Source organism: Paralichthys olivaceus, chromosome 22 (assembly GCF_024713975.1).
Source record: "Paralichthys olivaceus isolate ysfri-2021 chromosome 22, ASM2471397v2, whole genome shotgun sequence".
Classification (NCBI taxonomy): Eukaryota; Metazoa; Chordata; class Actinopteri; order Pleuronectiformes; family Paralichthyidae; genus Paralichthys; species Paralichthys olivaceus.
The window spans coordinates 801,419-823,698 of NC_091114.1; the positions used below are offsets into that span (position 1 = coordinate 801,419).

The 22,280-nt window shown below is 39.3% G+C and overlaps 1 long non-coding RNA gene across 1 annotated transcript; it reads left to right on the forward strand.

Annotated features, from left to right (window-relative positions):
• The first annotated feature begins 7,933 nt into the window (after positions 1-7,933).
• Positions 7,934-12,067, forward strand: LOC138406480 (uncharacterized). The gene is made up of 2 exons (XR_011239918.1): positions 7,934-10,517; positions 11,540-12,067. It is a non-coding gene; the product is annotated as an uncharacterized lncRNA (long non-coding RNA).
• Positions 12,068-22,280: the final 10,213 nt, after the last annotated feature.

Sequence of the window (22,280 nt, forward strand, 5' to 3'; positions counted from 1 at the left end):
ATTAGTCCAGACTGGACAAACTAAACACCTTTTGAGTTTTTATGACAACAAAGGCTACAACAGATTCTTTTTCATGTTTGGAAGGAGAGGGTGAGGTGAGCTGCAACATGAAATTTAAACACTAGATATCACAAAATTCTACACACTGTACCTTTGAGTTGATATGCTAAATATGTTATATTTATATACTTAAGAGATCTGTTTTTATGGGCGCTCTGTGTCTGGACAAAATCTAATGAGGCTGTGTAGTCTGCTGGATGCTGTTTACTTGATGGCTTTTCAAAGGCAACAGGACATATACTGTATAATGCAAAGCAATTAATTGAGGTATGGGGAGGGCAAATGAAAAATAAAATCTACATCAGAGGAATTATCTGGAGCTATTGTTATGGACTTTTAATGGGGATTCATGTGGAACCCCTGTTCTGACACTGTACAAACTGCAGCTGGGCTGTTATATTTCTCTCTATATATATAAGACATAAGCCCCAGAAGCCTCAGGTTCAATCTGCATCATTTCTCTCTACATAATTTGATTAATCAAACATTTGTTAGAAATATACTGCACTAAAGTAGAATATGATTGGATATGAGGATCTACCAAAGATCTTGTGTTCTACTTCTTATTGGTTATTTAACACATCTATTCTTTTACTATCACAGAAAACCATATAGTCGTAAAAGTCAGCCAAAATTGGGGAAAATGCAGTGATGGGTTTGTCATCACCCAATTAATATAATGTGATAATTTATTTAAGAAAATGCCTTGTTTATATTTCTTTTAGCAAATGTAAAATTACTACAGGGTGTATCAATGTATCTATATGTATCAGCTTTTCAAATGTGGACAGAGGCTGTAGCTATTCACAAAGATGTGAGTGCAGTAGTTCGTGTGAGTGGCTCGTGTGAGTAGCCAGAGTTCGTTTCCAGCTGAATGCTCCGATGGTATTTAAAGTTTGTTGTGGCTCAGAGAACAACGGGCCTCACACACATGTACACACACATAACTCTCTTACCATTTCTGTGAGAGGTTCAGGTTTGAACACTGCTGTTATATCGTGCTTCCTTGTTGCATATTTTTGTGCTCTCAAGAGTTTGTTTAAACAAATCGTAAATTAATCAATGTCAACAGAAAATTTATCAGAAAATTAATCTGCACAGGAAACCTTTAAGAAGATTCAAATGAATGGAATTGTCATGTGCTCATGTTTCCCGGTTCCCGGTTCCCGGTTGTTGAGTGAAGTCAAAACCCAAATCGTTCATGAAGGAGCATAACTAACTTCTAGCTCTATAACTACTAATTATTTTTGTTGACCATTATTGGAGGCACTGTAAAATTGTAACATGCTTTTTAAATCCTTTTCTTTTCAGCTACTTGCAGATATACATCTGCATTTAAGGTTTAAAAACATTCCTTTTTGATAAAGCCTATAGTAAGGGCTGGATCAGGTGAGTCCTGAACCATCCCTTAGTTATGCTCCTATAGGGTAGACTGCTGGGGGAACTCCCATCATGCACTGAGCACTTCTCCCCTTCTCTCTGTCTCTCTGCCCCCCCACATTCATTTATTTATTTTAATACATATCAATTACTATGTTTCATTTTTCTTCCATAGTCCCTCTCTCTCTTTCTCTTATTGCAGATATCTCTGACTCCAGAACTGCAGGAGAAAAACTATTATTATTATTTTATTAACAATAATACTTCGGTAATTAATTATTATATGAATTGTTGCTGCTATCATTATTAATCAATAACTTCTTTACACTGTTATTGTTTTCATTATAAGTAGTCAGATCTGATACCTGATGTTGCTCGAATGTTCCTGGTCTCTCTCGCCTCTCTCTCCCCCTCCTCACTATCTCTCTCTCTTCTCTCCCCTCTTTTCCACCCATCTACCCTCTCCTCCCCATTTTTCTCTGCTCACCCCAACTTGTCGAGGCAGATGACCGCCCACATTGAGCCTGGTTCTTCTAGAGGTTTCTCCCTGTTAATGAGGGAGTTTTTCCTCTCCACAGTCTCCAAAGTGCTGCTTATTGAGGGAACTGTTGGGTTTCTCTATATTTAATACAATTTTAAGGTCCTGACCTTTTATATAAAGTGCCTTGAAATAATGTATGATTTGGTGCTATACAAATAAAATTGAATTGAATTGAATTGAATACACTCAACTAGCAAGTGGCTGCAAATGGGTCGTCCCACTATAGAGCTGCACCCAGATAATTGCCAAAAGTAGGATTTTCTAACTTCAGAACCAGGACAATGGAAATGAGCAATAAACTTAAATCTAAGGTTGAAGATAAAATATTTATCAATAAATCAATCAAATTGTATTTGTATAGCCCATATTCACGAATCACAAATTCAACTTGTCTCATAGGGCTTTAACAAGGTGTGACATCCTCTGTCCTTAACCCTCAACAAGAGTAAGGGAAAACTACCAAAAAAACCTTTTTAACAGAGGAAATAGAACTCAGAAAGAGCCACATGTGATGAATCCCTCTCCCAAGATGGACAGAAGTGCAATAGATGCCACGTGTAATGGAGAACATCAGAAAAATAAGAGTATTTACAGCATTGGTTAGAATAAACAGTTTGTAGCATGATGGAAGGTAAATGAATTGAGGAATTATTGTCAGTAATGGTAGCGTATCTGAGTAGACATATTGTATATCAAGCAGTCTTTTTGTAATCATAGTCCACGATCAGCTGCCACCACGATTAGGATACACCATTATAATCCATCATCATGATCCACCACCATCAGCAGCCACCTTAATCATGGTCCACCACTACGATCAGATGCCAGCACGATGCAGGATCCACCATTATGATCACGATCTCTGATTCGCGATCCACCATCATAATCCACGACGAGGCCGCAGTCGCAGCCCTGGATCTGCGAACGATAAGGCACAAGGACTCCGGGAAAGAAGTCAAGTCAGTAACATGAGACATTAAGTTATTTGATGTGATGAGGAGGGAGAAGAGGAAATAGAAGCTTCATGTGTCATGTGTCCCTCGACATTGTAAACCTCGAGGGACACATGACAAAAATTAGCAGCACAACTGAGAGCAGATTTAAGACAAGCCTGGACCAGCTCTAACTATAGCTATATCATGATGTATAAAGAAATAATAGATACATAATAATAATAATAATAACAATAAATAATAGACAGATAGACTGGGACATCCCTGGACTGTTGAAAGAAGGCAGGATGGCTCTATGGATTTTTACAGTTAACTCCAGATTCAGAACATCTGCAGCCTCAGCAGCTCTCAATCCAGTCTACAACTGTACAGTGTTGGACAGTCTTTGTCCACTGCAGCCTCACGTCTGTTCTTGGCTCACAGAGTGGAACCTGATGTATAGACCATCCACCTCAAGGCTGGATGTGTTGTTCATCCTGAAATGCTTCTCTGCTCACCACAGTTGTAAAGAGTAGTTATCTGAGTTACTGCAGCCTTTTTGTCTTCTCCAACCAGTAAGACCATTCTCCTCTGACCTCTCTCTTTAACACTCTGTCTACAGAACAGAAGATCAGCAGTTACAGAAGAAGTCAAACCATGCTGAATACCATACCACAAGTCACTGTAATCACATATTTCATCATTCTGATTTAAAGGTCAAGCTGTATCTGCTTTCCCCAGGCTTTTGGTCTTTGTCCTTACCTGGGCTAAAAAATAGCCCCTAATTTCTTCACTGTACGAGACATGCAGAGATTAATTAATGTGAATTTTTCTTATCTCTGTGTAAGAAAAGATGTATTTCTACAACATCAGTGTGTTCTTTCAGTCATAACATTAACTTGTTTTAAACCTTAAGGAAAATCAAGTCTTGCTGTCACAAAATCATCTGTATGACCTACAGACAGATTATTTTATACTCACATGAAGAATTTGACTACATTCCCTTACAGTGTGCTCAGACAAGGATAGAGATTACTGAATTACAATTTCCCCTCACCATTACTGTCTCTGCCTGCACTTTCACATGTTGCTGGAAAACTGAACAGTGCAGATGATGGATGGATATTGACAATGTATACACCGGCTGTGAAGAACATCACAGCTATAGTTGTATGTTTTAGACAGTGAATGTTATTCTGTGAAGTTGTAGATGTCATTGTGAACTAAGGTTTATTTAGGATGTACAGGATGGTGTATACAAAGTGAAGTGAAGCCAGTGTAGGAGTTTAATGGCAGCTTTGGTGCTGAGTCAATGATGATACTGACCTCCTGTGGATTTTCTCCAGAATTACTATTGTACTTCAGTCAAGGGAACAAGTCCTTCCCTTGAAAATAGAACAACAAAAAGTGCTGCTATTAGATGCACTGTATGTATGAATGTGTGTGTGAATGTGTGAATGGCAACCTGTAGTGTAAAGCGCTTTGGGTGACCAAGTTACCATGACGTAAAAAAATATTTTGTCTTTGGGTTCAGGAGGCAGACACAGTCTCTACATGCCATTCACCCATTCACACACACATTCATACAGTGCATCTATTAGCAGTACTTTTTGTTATTCTATGGGGCAATTTGGGGTTCAGCATCTTGCTCAAGGACACTTTGGCATGCAGATTGGGAAGATTGGGGATTGAATTGCTGACCCCCTGGTTGGAGAATGACCACTCTACCCCTCAGCCACAGCCGCCCTAGTATTAGAGACTTTGTGAAATGGCTACAACCTTTCACAGGCTGGGTGAACTAAATACTTGTTAATGATGGGGATTTTTGGTGCGTAGGGAGATTAATACATAAACTATATGACTCAGCCAGGAGCAATCAGGAGACCAACTGCAATTTCAAAATGTCCCAGTTTGTATAATCAGAGAAGAATTTTCCTGACAACTTTTTACTTTTACTTCCTATATTTAAACACAAATATCTGCACTTTATAGTCCTTAAATTCTCAAAACTGGCTTGTTACTTGTTTCAACCTCCACGGATGATGACACGACGTAAAAGACATAACAAGACAGAGAGGACCTCAGACGACCTCACTAAACCATCCAATCTATGGTAGTGACAGGGGGTGTCTACAAAGGGCAGGGACTAAATCAACACAAATACATTCCCCATCCATTTAATCCCTGTACAAAATGATCCAGGTGCTCATGCAGGACCATGGTTCACTTCAGTCTTTATTACTCTGTCTGAAATTTGGCAGCAAAGCTAGATTGTGTCTAGTTCTGTGCAGGTTGTTACCAATAGAGGAAAACTATCCCATTTTATGTGCCTAGCATTTTTTTTTGGTTTTGCAGGGTTATCAAAATAAAGCATTGTGTATCGTTGAAGTAAAAAATTCATTTTTACTTTTTACTTATGTACTTGAGTACATTTCAGAGCCTGTACTTCCTTACTTTTACTAGAGTAAAGTAGTTGTATCAGTACTTTTACTTTTACCAGAGTCTTTTTTTACTCAAATATCTGTACTTCTACTTAAGTAAAGAATTTGAGTAATTTTGCCACCTCTGCCTAAAACCCCAAAAGATCCTGTTAGTTACTTTACTCCTAGGCTAAAGGCTAAAATTGTCTTTTTTCTCCAATTTAGATTAAAGCTGGAAAAAAAAGTTGGAGACTAAATCTTCATCTTTAAATAAATATGACATTTCTGGTCTTTCAGGTTTATATATAAAATGTCACATTCTTAGCTGAGCTTGGCCAAAACATTTTCCTCATGAGAGCCACCCTATGGAAATGACCCCCCAGATGAACTTGAGGAGATGAATTTTATGTTTATTCAGTGGAGACCTGTAGCTTGAAATCCTCTTCTCTTTTGTTTATTTCCTGTTAGGGCAGGGTGGGCTGCAAAAAACAAGGTTAAACAAATCCAGCAGGATTTGGACAACTCAACATAATGTCACATCCAGGATCAAACAAAACAGAGATGATTCTGAGATAGCCTTACAAAACACGTCGACATGAGACTAGAGACTGAGATTGGAACGTTGTAAAGCTTGTGTTCTGGATATTTTCAGTGAGGCACATAGATGTTTGAGATAGAGACATGAGAATGTCCATGATCTAAATGTCTAAACCTTATTTGGATCTGTTTCCACCCAAAACAGTCACAAAAGTATTAAATAAACCACTGAACACCCCAGATAAGGTTTGTTCTGCTCTCAGCCTCTCCTCCGTGTGAACTGTCATCTCACAACTCATTTAGTAATCAGACAGCTGGAACAACAGACCCTGCTATGCTAACTATACAAGATTGCAGGAAATACTTTGTCAAACTCTCTGAGGGAAAGGTTTGGGGTGCTGTGAAGCTCATGGTATCCTGCTGGTATGCTGCTGACACTTACAAATATACACGCAAATATTTGACATAGTTCAATGATTCCAGTCAGGAGCAGCCTGTGGACAAAAGGTCCTGAATGCTAATAAACATGAAGAAGCACTGAGCACTCTGTCTCTCTGCCCCCATTTATTAATTAATTATGTTAATATACTATGATATAACAATAACAGGTGACAAGGCCTTACATCTATAAGTGTCCGCACATACATATACAGATCAGAAAATACTGTGACTTGCATGCTGTGTCCAAAAACTTCTGAATTTAAGAAGATATCTCTCTATATATACAATAGTGATTTTTATTAATGATTTTTCTGTATATTGTGCTTTATATATACTGTATTTTTTCATTTACCAATACCAGTACACATTTTAGAGACATTACAGTAGTAACAGCTCTACACTGTGTTTGCTTGATAGTAGAGACATCAAGAGGAGTCTGTGCTTCAGAGAGACTCGCTGGGAAACAGTGAACCTCTCAGTTGGATTGATCTCTGCTGTCATCTACAGCCCTGGAGAAGCCAGAGATAACCAACACAGAACCTTATTTAAACTTGGACAGCATTTTTTTGTGTCCCAGATGAGTAGGCTGAGGTAGACATGGAGAGGGAGTTCTTAGTCTGAATGATTGATTTCATTTCAACATTACATTTCTATTGCTGTCTTAATTTCTACTTTGTTTTCATTTTTTGTTGTTTTTATTTTTTCAAATTTGAAATGTTCTATCTGTTACAGCGAAGACACAAATAGGACAGGATAGTAACACTTGTGCTAACTGAGCTGAGACTTGACTGGCTAGTTGCAGTCAACAATTATGTAATACTGAACACCCTATGTTACATTTCCTCAGTGATGGACTCTAATATCTTTGTATGTCTCAAACTGAGATCAGGTTGTTTTCTGGGAAAAACACTAATGGCATCTCTAGTATGTGCGTCTGTGACACTGTACCAAGTGTTTGGAGACTGAATATAATCGTATACAATGAAATAATGACTACTTCAACAAAAATTATTACCACATACTACCACACAAACACCGTTGCTTAAAATGTGAGCTCACAGTTCTCTTGTGTGTCAGAATATTGTTAAAATAATACTTTGTGTGGGGGTCGTGTCTTTTTCAAATGTGCCGGTCTCCATCTCTGAGCGATATTGATTGGAGCACTGGACCTAAAGGGACCAGACTAACGTCACACTGCCAGAATCACAGCCAGATATCTCAAGTTGTCACAATAACACAGACACAAATAACATGCCACTTCCACCATGAACTGTGGTGGCAGTCACACATGAGTGAGTGATGAGATGTCATGCACCCATGGGATTTTTTTTAATGATCTCCATGTAGGCCCAGAGTGAACAACAAGCAGGGTCATGTGAACAATCATCCACAGGATTTTGCATCTATATACAACAAGTAGGTTAATGACTGGACCAGTGAGGCTCTTATGGGTACAACACATTTAAGTGAAACATGGACTTATCCTCTGGGTGCATTAAGAATTTCATGTGTTTCATGTGTTTTACGCAGAATTTACAAGAAGTCATACGGCTTCTTGTGAAGAAAAAAGAAGTGATAGGGCTTCTTGTAAATTTTGCAAGGGCTCCATGTCAATGTCTAGGCATTCAAAGAAACCACAACATCCCTTAGTTCCACTTCCAATATGAAGCAAGAGCTGGATTAGTGGAATTACTTTCACAGATACATTGGAATTTACAGTACTGGTGGTTTGTGCACATGGCACAGATGAAAAAAACACTTAAACGTGGTCAATGAAGATGCAAGTCATGTTTATTTATAGCTTGCTGGCTTCAGAAACTATCCAGTCTCAGCTCCGAAGATGACGAGAAACAGATGAAGTTGATTAAATATTTTGGAACACTAAACAGTCATGACCATGAAAGACCCATTGGAAAATAAAAGACTTGTGTGGGATATAACAAATCAGCCTTTTCAGATCAGTGGCAGGTTATTTTTGGAGAGACGATGCTTCTGTTAAGTGTTGATTTCCACACACCAACTTCTTACTCACATCCGTTGTGCCATTAGCCCACAGTGGGTCCAAGCAGAAGTGATTCAAGATTCAAGGGTTTATTGTCATATGCACAACAATTACATTCAGCAGTTGCTGGCAATGAAATGCTCCCCTCTAGCCTTGCTCAGAAATTACACAAGAAAAAAATACAAATAAAAATAGAATATAAAATATAAAAAATCGTCGGCCAGATGGCAGCAGGCAGGACAGTTAATGGTTTGGGTGCTGGGGTCTTTAACGATCTGGTTGCTCTCTGGGTGTAGCTGTCCTCCATGGATGGCAGCTCTGTCCTGGTAATACACTGAGCAGACTTCACCACTCTCTGTAGAGCCTTGCAGTTCAGGGCGATGCAGCTGCCATACCAGGCGGTGATGCAGCCAGTCAGAATACTCTCAATGGTGCACCTGTAAAAGTTGCAGAGAATCCTTGGGCCCATGTTGAGCCTGGCCGTCCAGGTCAGGTGATGTGAACCCAGAGGAACCTGAAACTGCTGACTCTCTCCAACATAATCCTGTTGATGGAGAGGGGGGCGTGTTTAACTCCCTGTCTCTTCCTGTGTGTCATCAGCAAATTTAATGATGGTTTTGAAGCTGTGGGTGGCCACGCAGTCATGAGTGAACAGGGAGTACAGGAGAGGACTGAGCAGGCAGCCCTGGGGGGCGCTGGTGCTGAGAGTCATTCGGAGAATGTGGTGCTGCCTATCCACACTGGTGTTGAGCCCAAGGTCTCCATGCTTGGTGACGAGCTTCAGGGTCACGATGGTATTGAACTCTGAACTATAGTCAATAAACAGCATTCTCACATGTGTACCTCTGGTCCAGGTGGGTGAGGGCAGTAGGAAGGGTGAGGGAGATGGCATCTGCAGTTGACCTATTTGGCCTGTAGGCAACTGCAGTGGGTCCAATGAGTCATAGAGGGAGTAGGTGATGAAGTGGTTTGCTTTCACAGCAACTCACAGCGTTCCCAACCTCAATGTTCAATAAAGATAACAAACTCCAACAGGCGCTAGGACAAATATGGCGCACCCACTGCAAACACAGGTGTCATCTCTGTCTGAATGTGTGTCTGCACAGTCAGTCACACAGTACAGTTTACTCTCTCAATAAACTAAGAAGGAACATGTGCATACCCTTTACCTGCATGCCAAGAAGCTATGAATCATTTAACCAGGTCAAAGTTCAAATCTAATCTGTAACAATTAAAATGAACAGTTAGGATTAGTGTTTGATGCTTCACCAGACAATACCTGTGACACAGATTTGGGAGAACTGATGATAGCGTCATTGATGATCAGTGATTCATGTTCTGTGGGTTGCTGCCAGTTCCCAATCAGTATGTGATGCATGTTCCGGCACATGTTAATGACATTGTTACTCCCTACCTTGACGAGTGTGCTGGCCTCAATCAAGGAGGCATTCTGGACCAGCACCATGGTTAGGATCTGGTTAGAATTTTTAGAGTTAAGGAATAAATGATAAAATTATAAAATAAAACTAATTTTACTGTTCATGTTTACCTGCCCCACTTAAGATGTCACAATAGTTCCATAATCTTAAATTGTTGACAACAATGTTAGAAATGATGAGGAAATGTGAAAATAAAGCTGAATGAAACTTGTTACAACAAACAGGCATTACCATTATTTATGTTCTTTCTTTTTCTTTTCTTTTTGCTGCGTCATTGGCTGAGGAATGCTCAGTGCTTCTTTTGATGTTAATATACCCTCTTATTTAGAGTCAGTTGTTTTGCTTTATCCTCTTACAGTTTTTTTCTGAAACAGGATTAATCAGGTTTATCAGCTGAGGTCATCTCAGCTCAGACTGGCAAGCCCTTTATCCCATCATAAAGGTACAGTGTGTTCTCACTTCCTTTGAAAAGCTCCTTCTGAATTCCCACACATACCTGACGCCCATCCCATATGCCTCAACAAGAACCAGAGTGTGCTGGTGCCCCTGTGTTGCAGTCATGCAACCTGAATCTTTATCTGATACCAATTCATGCTTTCATACCTGGTTTTGGAAATAATGTGCACACACAGTCATGTTCCAACAGGTGAACACCAACACACCAAACATCCCTCCTCTACATTCCTGGGCAAGCTAGGGCGTCATGTCCCAACCCAGTCTATTAAAGTGGAAATTCACTGCCTACACTCTCGACCTCAGTCTTCAGTATGTTGCAGTAAACCATGTGTCAAACCTGTTTTTTTAGGTATATTTCTGACCATAAGGACAAATCATGTGCAATTGTTTGGCCTCAGCACAGAACATTCAGTACATGAACAATGTAGTCTCACTCTAGAAATGACTCTTCCAGTGATCTGTTGTCGTTCATACTGCATTGGCCGGAACAGGATAGTACAAGTACATTTTTATATTACAGGATAGGCTGTGTGTGTGTGTGTAAAACCCATTAGTGCTACTTAATTGTTGGCATTCTACCTACAGCACACAGAAAGTATGATAAATAGTAGAAAATAACAGGGTGGAAGTAGAAAAGGCTGAAGGAGTGCTGTTCAGTGTCTAAAGTGGATATTTTGCAAACAATAGCTGCATGTTTGGTGGATATTTCTACCAAATACAATCACATGCACATTGGATATTGTAAAAAAAAATGCATTCTTAGCGTTAGCTAAACTTATCGATAACGAAAAAATATCATTTTACTAGTATTAACCAGTTAGCTGTCATTTTTGCTTTTGAACTTCAATAACTAGCTCCACATGAAGCTAGTAAGTTGACTCAAATTATAAAATATGCATGGGAGAGCTAATACAACTTGCTTAGAATTAAATTTCATTGTTTAAAAAAATTTAATTCTTGATGTGGTATAAAAAGGTACAAAAGATTGAGACCAGTTTGAGTGCACAGTACCTTATGATACTGTGAGGTATCAAGGTATTTGCTCATGTATGATGGTTACAGACCAGGATATGGCCAACCCTCAACTCAGACATAATTCTCTGCCTCTGCTCCTGAAAGAGGAGCAAATATTCACACTGTAGTGAATCATCAGTACAGGCAAACAGAAACCTGAGTCAGTTCAGGTGTTTGAAGAAACAACCCAGTGAAAACAAGTTGTCATTCGGTCAAAATCAGCAACATTGTCTCCATTGATGTTCTCTGTTCTTTTATACAATATGTCTTTTCTGAATCTGTCAAAGTTTGTCAACGTTCTTCCTGGCTGTGTTCAGGTGCAGACAGGAAGCTGGAGCAGTAAACACATGAGAACCCAGCCAGCCAGGAAGGCATCACTCTAACAGCTGAATAATGACAGCGGCTCTTCTTCCTCTGCAGGCTGCGGAGGCTCAACATGGGCCCAAGGATTCTCTGCAACTTTTACAGGTGCACTATTGAGAGTATTCTGACTGGCTGCATCACCGCCTGGTATGGCAGCTGCATCGCCCTGAACTGCAAGGCTCTACAGAGAGTGGTGAAGTCTGCTCAGTGTATTGCCAGGACAGAGCTGCCATCCATGGAGGACCGCTACACTTAGCGGTGTAGGAAGAAGAGCAACCAGATCGTTAAAGACCCCAGCACCCAAACCATTAACTGTCCTGCCTGCTGCCATCTGGCCGACGATTTTTTATATTTTATATTCTATTTTTAGTTGTATTTTTTTCTTGTGTAATTTCTGAGCATGGCTAGAGGGGAGCATTTCATTGCCAGCAACTGCTGAATGTAATTGTTGTGCATATGACAATAAACCCTTGAATCTTGAATCACTTCTGCTTGGACCCACTGTGGGCTAATGGCACAACGGATGTGAGTAAGAAGTTGGTGTGTGGAAATCAACACTTAACAGAAGCATCGTCTCTCCAAAAATAACCTGCCACTGATCTGAAAAGGCTGATTTGTTATATCCCACACAAGTCTTTTATTTTCCAATGGGTCTTTCATGGTCATGACTGTTTAGCGTTCCAAAATATTTAATCAACTTCATCTGTTTCTCGTCATCTTCGGAGCTGAGACTGGATAGTTTCTGAAGCCAGCAAGCTATAAATAAACATGACTTGAATCTTCATTGACCACGTTTAAGTGTTTTCTTCATCTGTGCCATGTGCACAAACCACCAGTAATGTAAATTCCAATGTATCTGTGAAAGTAATTCCACTAATCCAGCTCTTGCTTCATTCCGTCTACAAGACGGGCCTGAGCCGGCTTTACTTCCTGAGGAGGCTCGGGTCCTTCAATGTCTGGAACAAAATGCCCGCAGATGTTCTATCAGTCTGTTGTGGCGAGCACCATCTTCTTTGCTGTGGTGTCCTGGGGTGCGGGCATCAGGACAAAGGATGCCAACAGACTGAACAAAATCATAAGGAAAGCAGAGTCTGTGGTTGGCTCTAAGCTTGTCACCATGGAGGAGGTGGTGGAGAACAGGATGCTGGCAAAACTGCTGGCAATCATGGACAATCCCTCTCACCCCCTCCACAAAACACTGGACAAGCTAAAGAGCAGCTTTAGCCACAGGCTCATCCAACCCCGCTGCTCTAAGGAGCGATACAGGAAATCGTTCATTCCAACCGCAATAAGACTCTATAACTCATCTACCTCTGTCAGAGCCACCATCACAGAACTGCACTAATATACCTATCACCCTTGCACCATGTACCCTGTACTACACTACGCCCCATATACTGGAACATTTACTTCTGTGATATGTGTTAATTTAAACCATTTTGATATTACAGACCATTTTATACAACAATATTGTCTTTCGCACACCCAGTCTACATATTCTTACACTGATAGTATATTGTATAGTCAAGTACTTATATTTATACCCTACTATATACTATATATCATATCATATTATATCATACTGTGTATATTCTCTGTATATTCTTCGTATATATAAGTCTATATACACATATTTATACATGTGTACATGTTATTATTATTATATTATTACTACTGCTATTACTATTATTATTATTATATATACTGTTGCTGCCATTATTACTATATACTGCTATTATATTGGTATAATTACTATCTATATAAATATATATTATGTTATATTGTATACTATATATATATATATACTGTACTACTATTCTTATATACTATCTAACAATAACATTACCATCATATCATCATTACTATTACCATCATATTGCCACTGCACTACTTGTCTGCCTATTCATCTTGTGTTTCTGTTTTTGTTCTTTTTACCTCAATGTTTTGTTTTGTTCTATTGTATTGTGTTTTGTTGTGTTCTGATACACAAGCTGCTATCACGACTTAATTTCCCTCCGGGGATGAATAAAGTAATCTATCTATCTTTATGGGAAGTGGAACTAAGGGATGTTGTGGTTTCTTTGAATGCCTAGACATTGACATGGAGCCCTTGCAAAATTTACAAGAAGCCCTATCACTTCTTTTTTTTTTCACAAGAAGCCGTATGACTTCTTGTAAATTCTGCGTAAAACACATGAAACACATGAAATTCTTAATGGACCCAGAGGATAAGTCCATGTTTCACTTAAATGTGTGGTACCCATAAGAGCCTCACTGGTCCAGTCATTAACCTACTTGTTGTATATAGATGCAAAATCCTGTGGATGATTGTTCACATGACCCTGCTTGTGGTTCACTCTGGGCCTACATGGAGCTCATTAAAAAAAATCCCATGGGCGCATGACATCTCATCACTCACTCATGTGTGACTGCCACCACAGTTCATGGTGGAAGTGGCATGTTATTTGTGTCTGTGTTATTGTGACAACTTGAGATATCTGGCTGTGATTCTGGCAGTGTGACGTTAGTCTGGTCCCTTTAGGTCCAGTGCTCCAATCAATATCGCTCAGAGATGGAGACCGGCACATTTGAAAAAGACACGACCCCCACACAAAGTATTATTTTAACAATATTCTGACACACAAGAGAACTGTGAGCTCACATTTTAAGCAACGGTGTTTGTGTGGTAGTATGTGGTAATAATTTTTGTTGAAGTAGTCATTATTTCATTGTATACGATTATATTCAGTCTCCAAACACTTGGTACAGTGTCACAGACGCACATACTAGAGATGCCATTAGTGTTTTTCCCAGAAAACAACCTGATCTCAGTTTGAGACATACACCGATATTAGAGTCCATCACTGAGGAAATGTAACATAGGGTGTTCAGTATTACATAATTGTTGACTGCAACTAGCCAGTCAAGTCTCAGCTCAGTTAGCACAAGTGTTACTATCCTGTCCTATTTGTGTCTTCGCTGTAACAGATAGAACATTTCAAATTTGAAAAAATAAAAACAACAAAAAATGAAAACAAAGTAGAAATTAAGACAGCAATAGAAATGTAATGTTGAAATGAAATCAATCATTCAGACTAAGAACTCCCTCTCCATGTCTACCTCAGCCTACTCATCTGGGACACAAAAAAATGCTGTCCAAGTTTAAATAAGGTTCTGTGTTTGTTATCTCTGGCTTCTCCAGGGCTGTAGATGACAGCAGAGATCAATCCAACTGAGAGGTTCACTGTTTCCCAGCGAGTCTCTGAAGCACAGACTCCTCTTGATGTCTCTACTATCAAGCAAACACAGTGTAGAGCTGTTACTACTGTAATGTCTCTAAAATGTGTACTGGTATTGGTAAATGAAAAAATACAGTATATATAAAGCACAATATACAGAAAAATCATTAATAAAAATCACTATTGTATATATAGAGAGATATCTTCTTAAATTCAGAAGTTTTTGGACACAGCATGCAAGTCACAGTATTTTCTGATCTGTATATGTATGTGCGGACACTTATAGATGTAAGGCCTTGTCACCTGTTATTGTTATATCATAGTATATTAACATAATTAATTAATAAATGGGGGCAGAGAGACAGAGTGCTCAGTGCTTCTTCATGTTTATTAGCATTCAGGACCTTTTGTCCACAGGCTGCTCCTGACTGGAATCATTGAACTATGTCAAATATTTGCGTGTATATTTGTAAGTGTCAGCAGCATACCAGCAGGATACCATGAGCTTCACAGCACCCCAAACCTTTCCCTCAGAGAGTTTGACAAAGTATTTCCTGCAATCTTGTATAGTTAGCATAGCAGGGTCTGTTGTTCCAGCTGTCTGATTACTAAATGAGTTGTGAGATGACAGTTCACACGGAGGAGAGGCTGAGAGCAGAACAAACCTTATCTGGGGTGTTCAGTGGTCAATTTAATACTTTTGTGACTGTTTTGGGTGGAAACAGATCCAAATAAGGTTTAGACATTTAGATCATGGACATTCTCATGTCTCTATTTCAAACATCTATGTGCCTCACTGAAAATATCCAGATGGGGCTCTGAACACAAGCTTTACAACGTTCCAATCTCAGTCTCTAGTCTCATGTCGACGTGTTTTGTAAGGCTATCTCAGAATCATCTCTGTTTTGTCTGATCCTGGATGTGACATTATGTTGAGTTGTCCAAATCCTGCTGGATTTGTTTAACCTCGTTTTTTGCAGCCCACCCTGCCCTAACAGGAAATAAACAAAAGAGAAGAGGATTTCAAGCTACAGGTCTCCACTGAATAAACATAAAATTCATGTCCTCAAGTTCATCTGGGGGGTCATTTCCATAGGGTGGCTCTCATGAGGAAAATGTTTTGGCCAAGCTCAGCTAAGAATGTGACATTTTATATATAAACCTGAAAGACCAGAAATGTCATATTTATTGGGTGGCTATAAAGATGAAGATTTAGTCTCCAACTTTTTTTTCCAGCTTTAATCTAAATTGGAGAAAAAAGACAATTTTAGCCTTTTAACTAGGAGTAAAGTAACTAACAGGATCTTTTTGGGGTTTTAGGCAGAGGTGGCAAAATTACTCAAATTCTTTACTTAAGTAGAAGTACAGATACTTGAGTAAAAAAAGACTCTGGTAAAAGTAAAAGTACTGATACAACTACTTTACTCTAGTAAAAGTAAGAAAGTACAGGCTCTGAAATGTACTCAAGTACATAAGCAAAAAAGTAAAAATGAATTTTTTACTTCAACAATACACAATGCTTTATTTTGATAACTCTGCAAAACTAAAAAAAATGCTAGGCACATATAATGGGATAGTTTTCCTCTTTGGTAACAACCTGCACAGAACTGGACACAATCTAGCTTTGCTGCCAAATTTCAGACAGAGTAATAAAGACTGAAGTGAACCATGGTCCTGCATGAGCACCTGGATCATTTTGTACAGGGATTAAATGGATGGGGAATGTATTTGTGTTGATTTAGTCCCTGCCCTTTGTACACACCCCCTGTCACTACCATAGATTGGATGGTTTAGTGAGGTCGTCTGAGGTCCTCTCTGTCTTGTTATGTCTTTTACGTCATGTCATCATCCGTGGAGGTTGAAACAAGTAACGAGCCAGTTTTGAGAATTTAAGGACTATAAAGTGCAGATATTTGTGTTTAAATATAGGAAGTAAAAGTAAAAAGTTGTCAGGAAAATTCTTCTCTGATTATACAAACTGGGACATTTTGAAATTGCAGTTGGTCTCCTGATTGCTCCTGGCTGAGTCATATAGTTTATGTATTAATCTCCTACGCACCAAAAATCCCCATCATTAACAAGTATTTAGTTCACCCAGCCTGTGAAAGGTTGTAGCCATTTCACAAAGTCTCTAATACTAGGGCGGCTGTGGCTGAGGGGTAGAGTGGTCATTCTCCAACCAGGGGGTCAGCAATTCAATCCCCAATCTTCCCAGTCTGCATGCCAAAGTGTCCTTGAGCAAGATGCTGAACCCCAAATTGCCCCATAGAACAACAAAAAGTACTGCTAATAGATGCACTGTATGAATGTGTGTGTGAATGGGTGAATGGCAAAAACTGTAGTGTAAAGCGCTTTGAGTGGTTTTCAAGACTAGAAAGCGTTATATAAGTACAACCACTTATTAATTACAATTTTCTCAATTAGTGGAGTAGTAAATCAAGGAAGGCAGTTTTGTCCAGTTAAGGGGTGGCTGTGCTCAGGGGCTAGAGCAGTCGTCCTCTAACCAGAAGGTCGGCAGTTTGATCCCAGTCTTCCCTTGGGCAAAATACTGAACCCTCTTCTCATTGAGAAAGAAGAGAAAACTGCACATAGATACACTGTATGAATGGGTAAATGTAAAACAGTACGCTTAACTGCTTTAAGTATTTGTGATCAAGACTATAAGCTCTATAAATACAGACCATTTATATGGAGTTTATGTAATAAGGCCAAGAGGTTACATGTCATGTGTAGTGTGTTTGTGTGTGCATAGATGTTGTAGAGCGTACTATTTCGTAGTCTAATGAGAGTGACTTTTCAAATCAAATATACTATATTGTCCTATAGGGAAATTTGTCTTGGGCCAAAGTACAGCAGTTGCAGAACAGTACATTGAACAACAAACAACAACAACAACTCTACACAGGGTAATAATAATGAAAATATGAAGACAATACAATTTTGATGGGTAGCTGTCTGTTTGCTTTGGGGACTTCGTCAAGGGAGAGAGGGTGAGGGCTGATTAGGTTTGGGTTAGATGTTGATATTATTTGAAAGAGACTCCATGTTTCCTGTCAGTCGGTTGTTTGTGTTAGTTAACAACAGGAAAGTCCTTGGGAGACGTATTTCCTCAGATTTTGGCTCACACAATCTGTAGGCTCTGGCTGTGTTTGTCTCTCTGCTCTGATTGAACCAGACATAAGGAGTGACTAAATATGTGTCTAACAGGAGTGGTGTAATTCCAACTGGTGAAACTGGTGCTGCTATTATTAATAACACAATTACATCTATAAATATCACTCTTATTATTTTCCATTATAACAACCATGACAGAGCTTAAATATAATGGTTGCACAGCTATTCCTGGTATTGCTCACCTCTCTCTTCCCCTTTCTTTCCCCTTCCTTCCCTTTCTCTTTTCTCCCACCTCTTTTCCACCTACTTCTTTACTCTTCCCCATTTTTTTCTCTGCTCAACCCAAAAGGATGAGGCAGATGGCCGCCCACATTGAGTCTGGTTCTGCTATTGGTTACATTCTGTTAAAGGGGAGTTTTTCACTCCACATTTGTCAACGTGCTTGCTCATTGTGGGAACTGTTGGGTTTCTCCATAATTTTGTATGGTCCTGACCTTGAAATAATGTAAATAATGGTTTTGCGCTATACAAATAATACTGAATTGGATTGCAATCCTTTGTATTTCATTCAAAACGTAGAAATAAAAAATACAAACACTGTACTTCTCATAATGAAAATATGAATATAAATGATGATGGAGTTCCCCAAGCAGTCTTCAGGCCTATATCAGCATCACTAGGGGATGGTTCAGGGCCCACCTGAGCAAGCAGTCTTTCCATAAATGTAGAGACTGTGTCTGCCTCCTGCACCCAAAGACAACTAATATTTTTTTACGTCATGGTAACTTGGTCACCCAAAGCGCTTTACACTACAGGTTGCCATTCACACATTCACACACACATTCATACATACAGTGCATCTAATAGCAGCACTTTTTGTTGTTCTATTTTCAAGGGAAGGACTTGTTCCCTTGACTGAAGTACAATAGTAATTCTGGAGAAAATCCACAGGAGGTCAGTATCATCATTGACTCAGCACCAAAGCTGCCATTAAACTCCTACACTGGCTTCACTTCACTTTATATACACCATCCTGTACATCCTAAATATACCTTAGTTCACAATGACATCTACAACTTCACAGAATAACATTCACTGTCTACAACATACAACTATAGCTGTGATGTTCTTCACAGCCGGTGTTCTTTGTCAATATCCATCCATCATCTGCACTGTTCAGTTTTCCAGCAACATGTGAAAGTGCAGGCAGAGACAGTAATGGTGAGGGGAAATTGTAATTCAGTTATCTCTATCCTTGTCTGAGCACACTGTAAGGGAATGTAGTCAAATTCTTCATGTGAGTATAAAATAATCTGTCTGTAGGTCATACAGATGATTTTGTGACAGCAAGACTTGATTTTCCTTAAGGTTTAAAACAAGTTAATGTTATGACTGAAAGAACACACTGATGTTGTAGAAATACATCTTTTCTTACACAGAGATAAGAAAAATTCACATTAATTAATCTCTGCATGTCTCGTACAGTGAAGAAATTAGGGGCTATTTTTTAGCCCAGGTAAGGACAAAGACCAAAAGCCTGGGGAAAGCAGATACAGCTTGACCTTTACATCAGAATGATGAAATATGTGATTACAGTGACTTGTGGTATGGTATTCAGCATGGTTTGACTTCTTCTGTAACTGCTGATCTTCTGTTCTGTAGACAGAGTGTTAAAGAGAGAGGTCAGAGGAGAATGGTCTTACTGGTTGGAGAAGACAAAAAGGCTGCAGTAACTCAGATAACTACTCTTTACAACTGTGGTGAGCAGAGAAGCATTTCAGGATGAACAACACATCCAGCCTTGAGGTGGATGGTCTATACATCAGGTTCCACTCTGTGAGCCAAGAACAGACGTAAGGCTGCAGTGGACAAAGACTGTCCAACACTGTACAGTTGTAGACTGGATTGAGAGCTGCTGAGGCTGTAGATGTTCTGAATCTGGAGTTAACTGTAAAAATCCATAGAGCCATCCTGCCTTCTTTCAACAGTCCAGGGATGTCCCAGTCTATCTGTCTATTATTTATTGTTATTGTTATTATTATTCTTATTATTATTATGTATCTATTATTTCTTTATACATCATGATATAGCTATAGTTAGAGCTGGTCCAGGTTTGTCTTAAATCTGCTCTTAGTTGTGCTGCTAATTTTTGTCATGTGTCCCTCGAGGTTTACAATGTCGAGGGACACATGACACATGGAGCTTCTATTTCCTCTTCTCCCTCCTCATCACATCAAATAACTTAATGTCTCATGTTACTGACTTGACTTCTTTCCCTGAGTCCCTGTGCCTTATCGTTCGCAGATCCAGGGCTGCGACTGCGGCCTCGTCGTGGATTATGATGGTGGATCGCGAATCAGAGATCGTGATCATAATGGTGGATCCTGCATCGTGCTGGCATCTGATCGTAGTGGTGGACCATGATTAAGGTGGCTGCTGATGGTGGTGGATCATGATGATGGATTATAATGGTGTATCCTAATCGTGGTGGCAGCTGATCGTGGACTATGATTACAAAAAGACTGCTTGATATACAATATGTCTACTCAGATACGCTACCATTACTGACAATAATTCCTCAATTCATTTACCTTCCATCATGCTACAAACTGTTTATTCTAACCAATGCTGTAAATACTCTTATTTTTCTGATGTTCTCCATTACACGTGGCATCTATTGCACTTCTGTCCATCTTGGGAGAGGGATTCATCACATGTGGCTCTTTCTGAGTTCTATTTCCTCTGTTAAAAAGGTTTTTTTGGTAGTTTCCCCTTACTATTGTTGAGGGTTAAGGACAGAGGATGTCACACCTTGTTAAAGCCCTATGAGACAAGTTGAATTTGTGATTCGTGAATATAGGCTATACAAATACAATTTGATTGATTTATTGATATATATGTTATCTTCAACCTTAGATTTAAGTTTATTGCTCATTTCCATTGTCCTGGTTCTGAAGTTAGAAAATCCTACTTTTGGCAATTATCTGGGTGCAGCTCTATAGTGGGACGACCCATTTGCAGCCACTTGCTAGTTGAGTGTATTCAATTCAATTCAATTCAATTTTATTTGTATAGCACCAAATCATACATTATTTCAAGGCACTTTATATAAAAGGTCAGGACCTTAAAATTGTATTAAATATAGAGAAACCCAACAGTTCCCTCAATAAGCAGCACTTTGGAGACTGTGGAGAGGAAAAACTCCCTCATTAACAGGGAGAAACCTCTAGAAGAACCAGGCTCAATGTGGGCGGTCATCTGCCTCGACAAGTTAGGGTGAGCAGAGAAAAATGGGGAGGAGAGGGTAGATGGGTGGAAAAGAGGGGAGAGAAGAGAGAGAGATAGTGAGGAGGGGGAGAGAGAGGCGAGAGAGACCAGGAACATTCGAGCAACATCAGGTATCAGATCTGACTACTTATAATGAAAACAATAACAGTGTAAAGAAGTTATTGATTAATAATGATAGCAGCAACAATTCATATAATAATTAATTACCGAAGTATTATTGTTAATAAAATAATAATAATAGTTTTTCTCCTGCAGTTCTGGAGTCAGAGATATCTGCAATAAGAGAAAGAGAGAGAGGGACTATGGAAGAAAAATGAAACATAGTAATTGATATGTATTAAAATAAATAAATGAATGTGGGGGGGCAGAGAGACAGAGAGAAGGGGAGAAGTGCTCAGTGCATGATGGGAGTTCCCCCAGCAGTCTACCCTATAGGAGCATAACTAAGGGATGGTTCAGGACTCACCTGATCCAGCCCTTACTATAGGCTTTATCAAAATGAATGTTTTTAAACCTTAAATGCAGATGTATATCTGCAAGTAGCTGAAAAGAAAAGGATTTAAAAAGCATGCTACAATTTTACAGTGCCTCCAATAATGGTCAACAAAAATAATTAGTAGTTATAGAGCTAGAAGTTAGTTATGCTCCTTCATGAACGATTTGGGTTTTGACTTCACTCAACAACCGGGAACCGGGAATCGGGAAACATGAGCACATGACAATTCCATTCATTTGAATCTTCTTAAAGGTTTCCTGTGCAGATTAATTTTCTGATAAATTTTCTGTTGACATTGATTAATTTACGATTTGTTTAAACAAACTCTTGAGAGCACAAAAATATGCAACAAGGAAGCACGATATAACAGCAGTGTTCAAACCTGAACCTCTCACAGAAATGGTAAGAGAGTTATGTGTGTGTACATGTGTGTGAGGCCCGTTGTTCTCTGAGCAACAAACTTTAAATACCATCGGAGCATTCAGCTGGAAATGAACTCTGGCTACTCACACGAGCCACTCACACGAACTACTGCACTCACATCTTTGTGAATAGCTA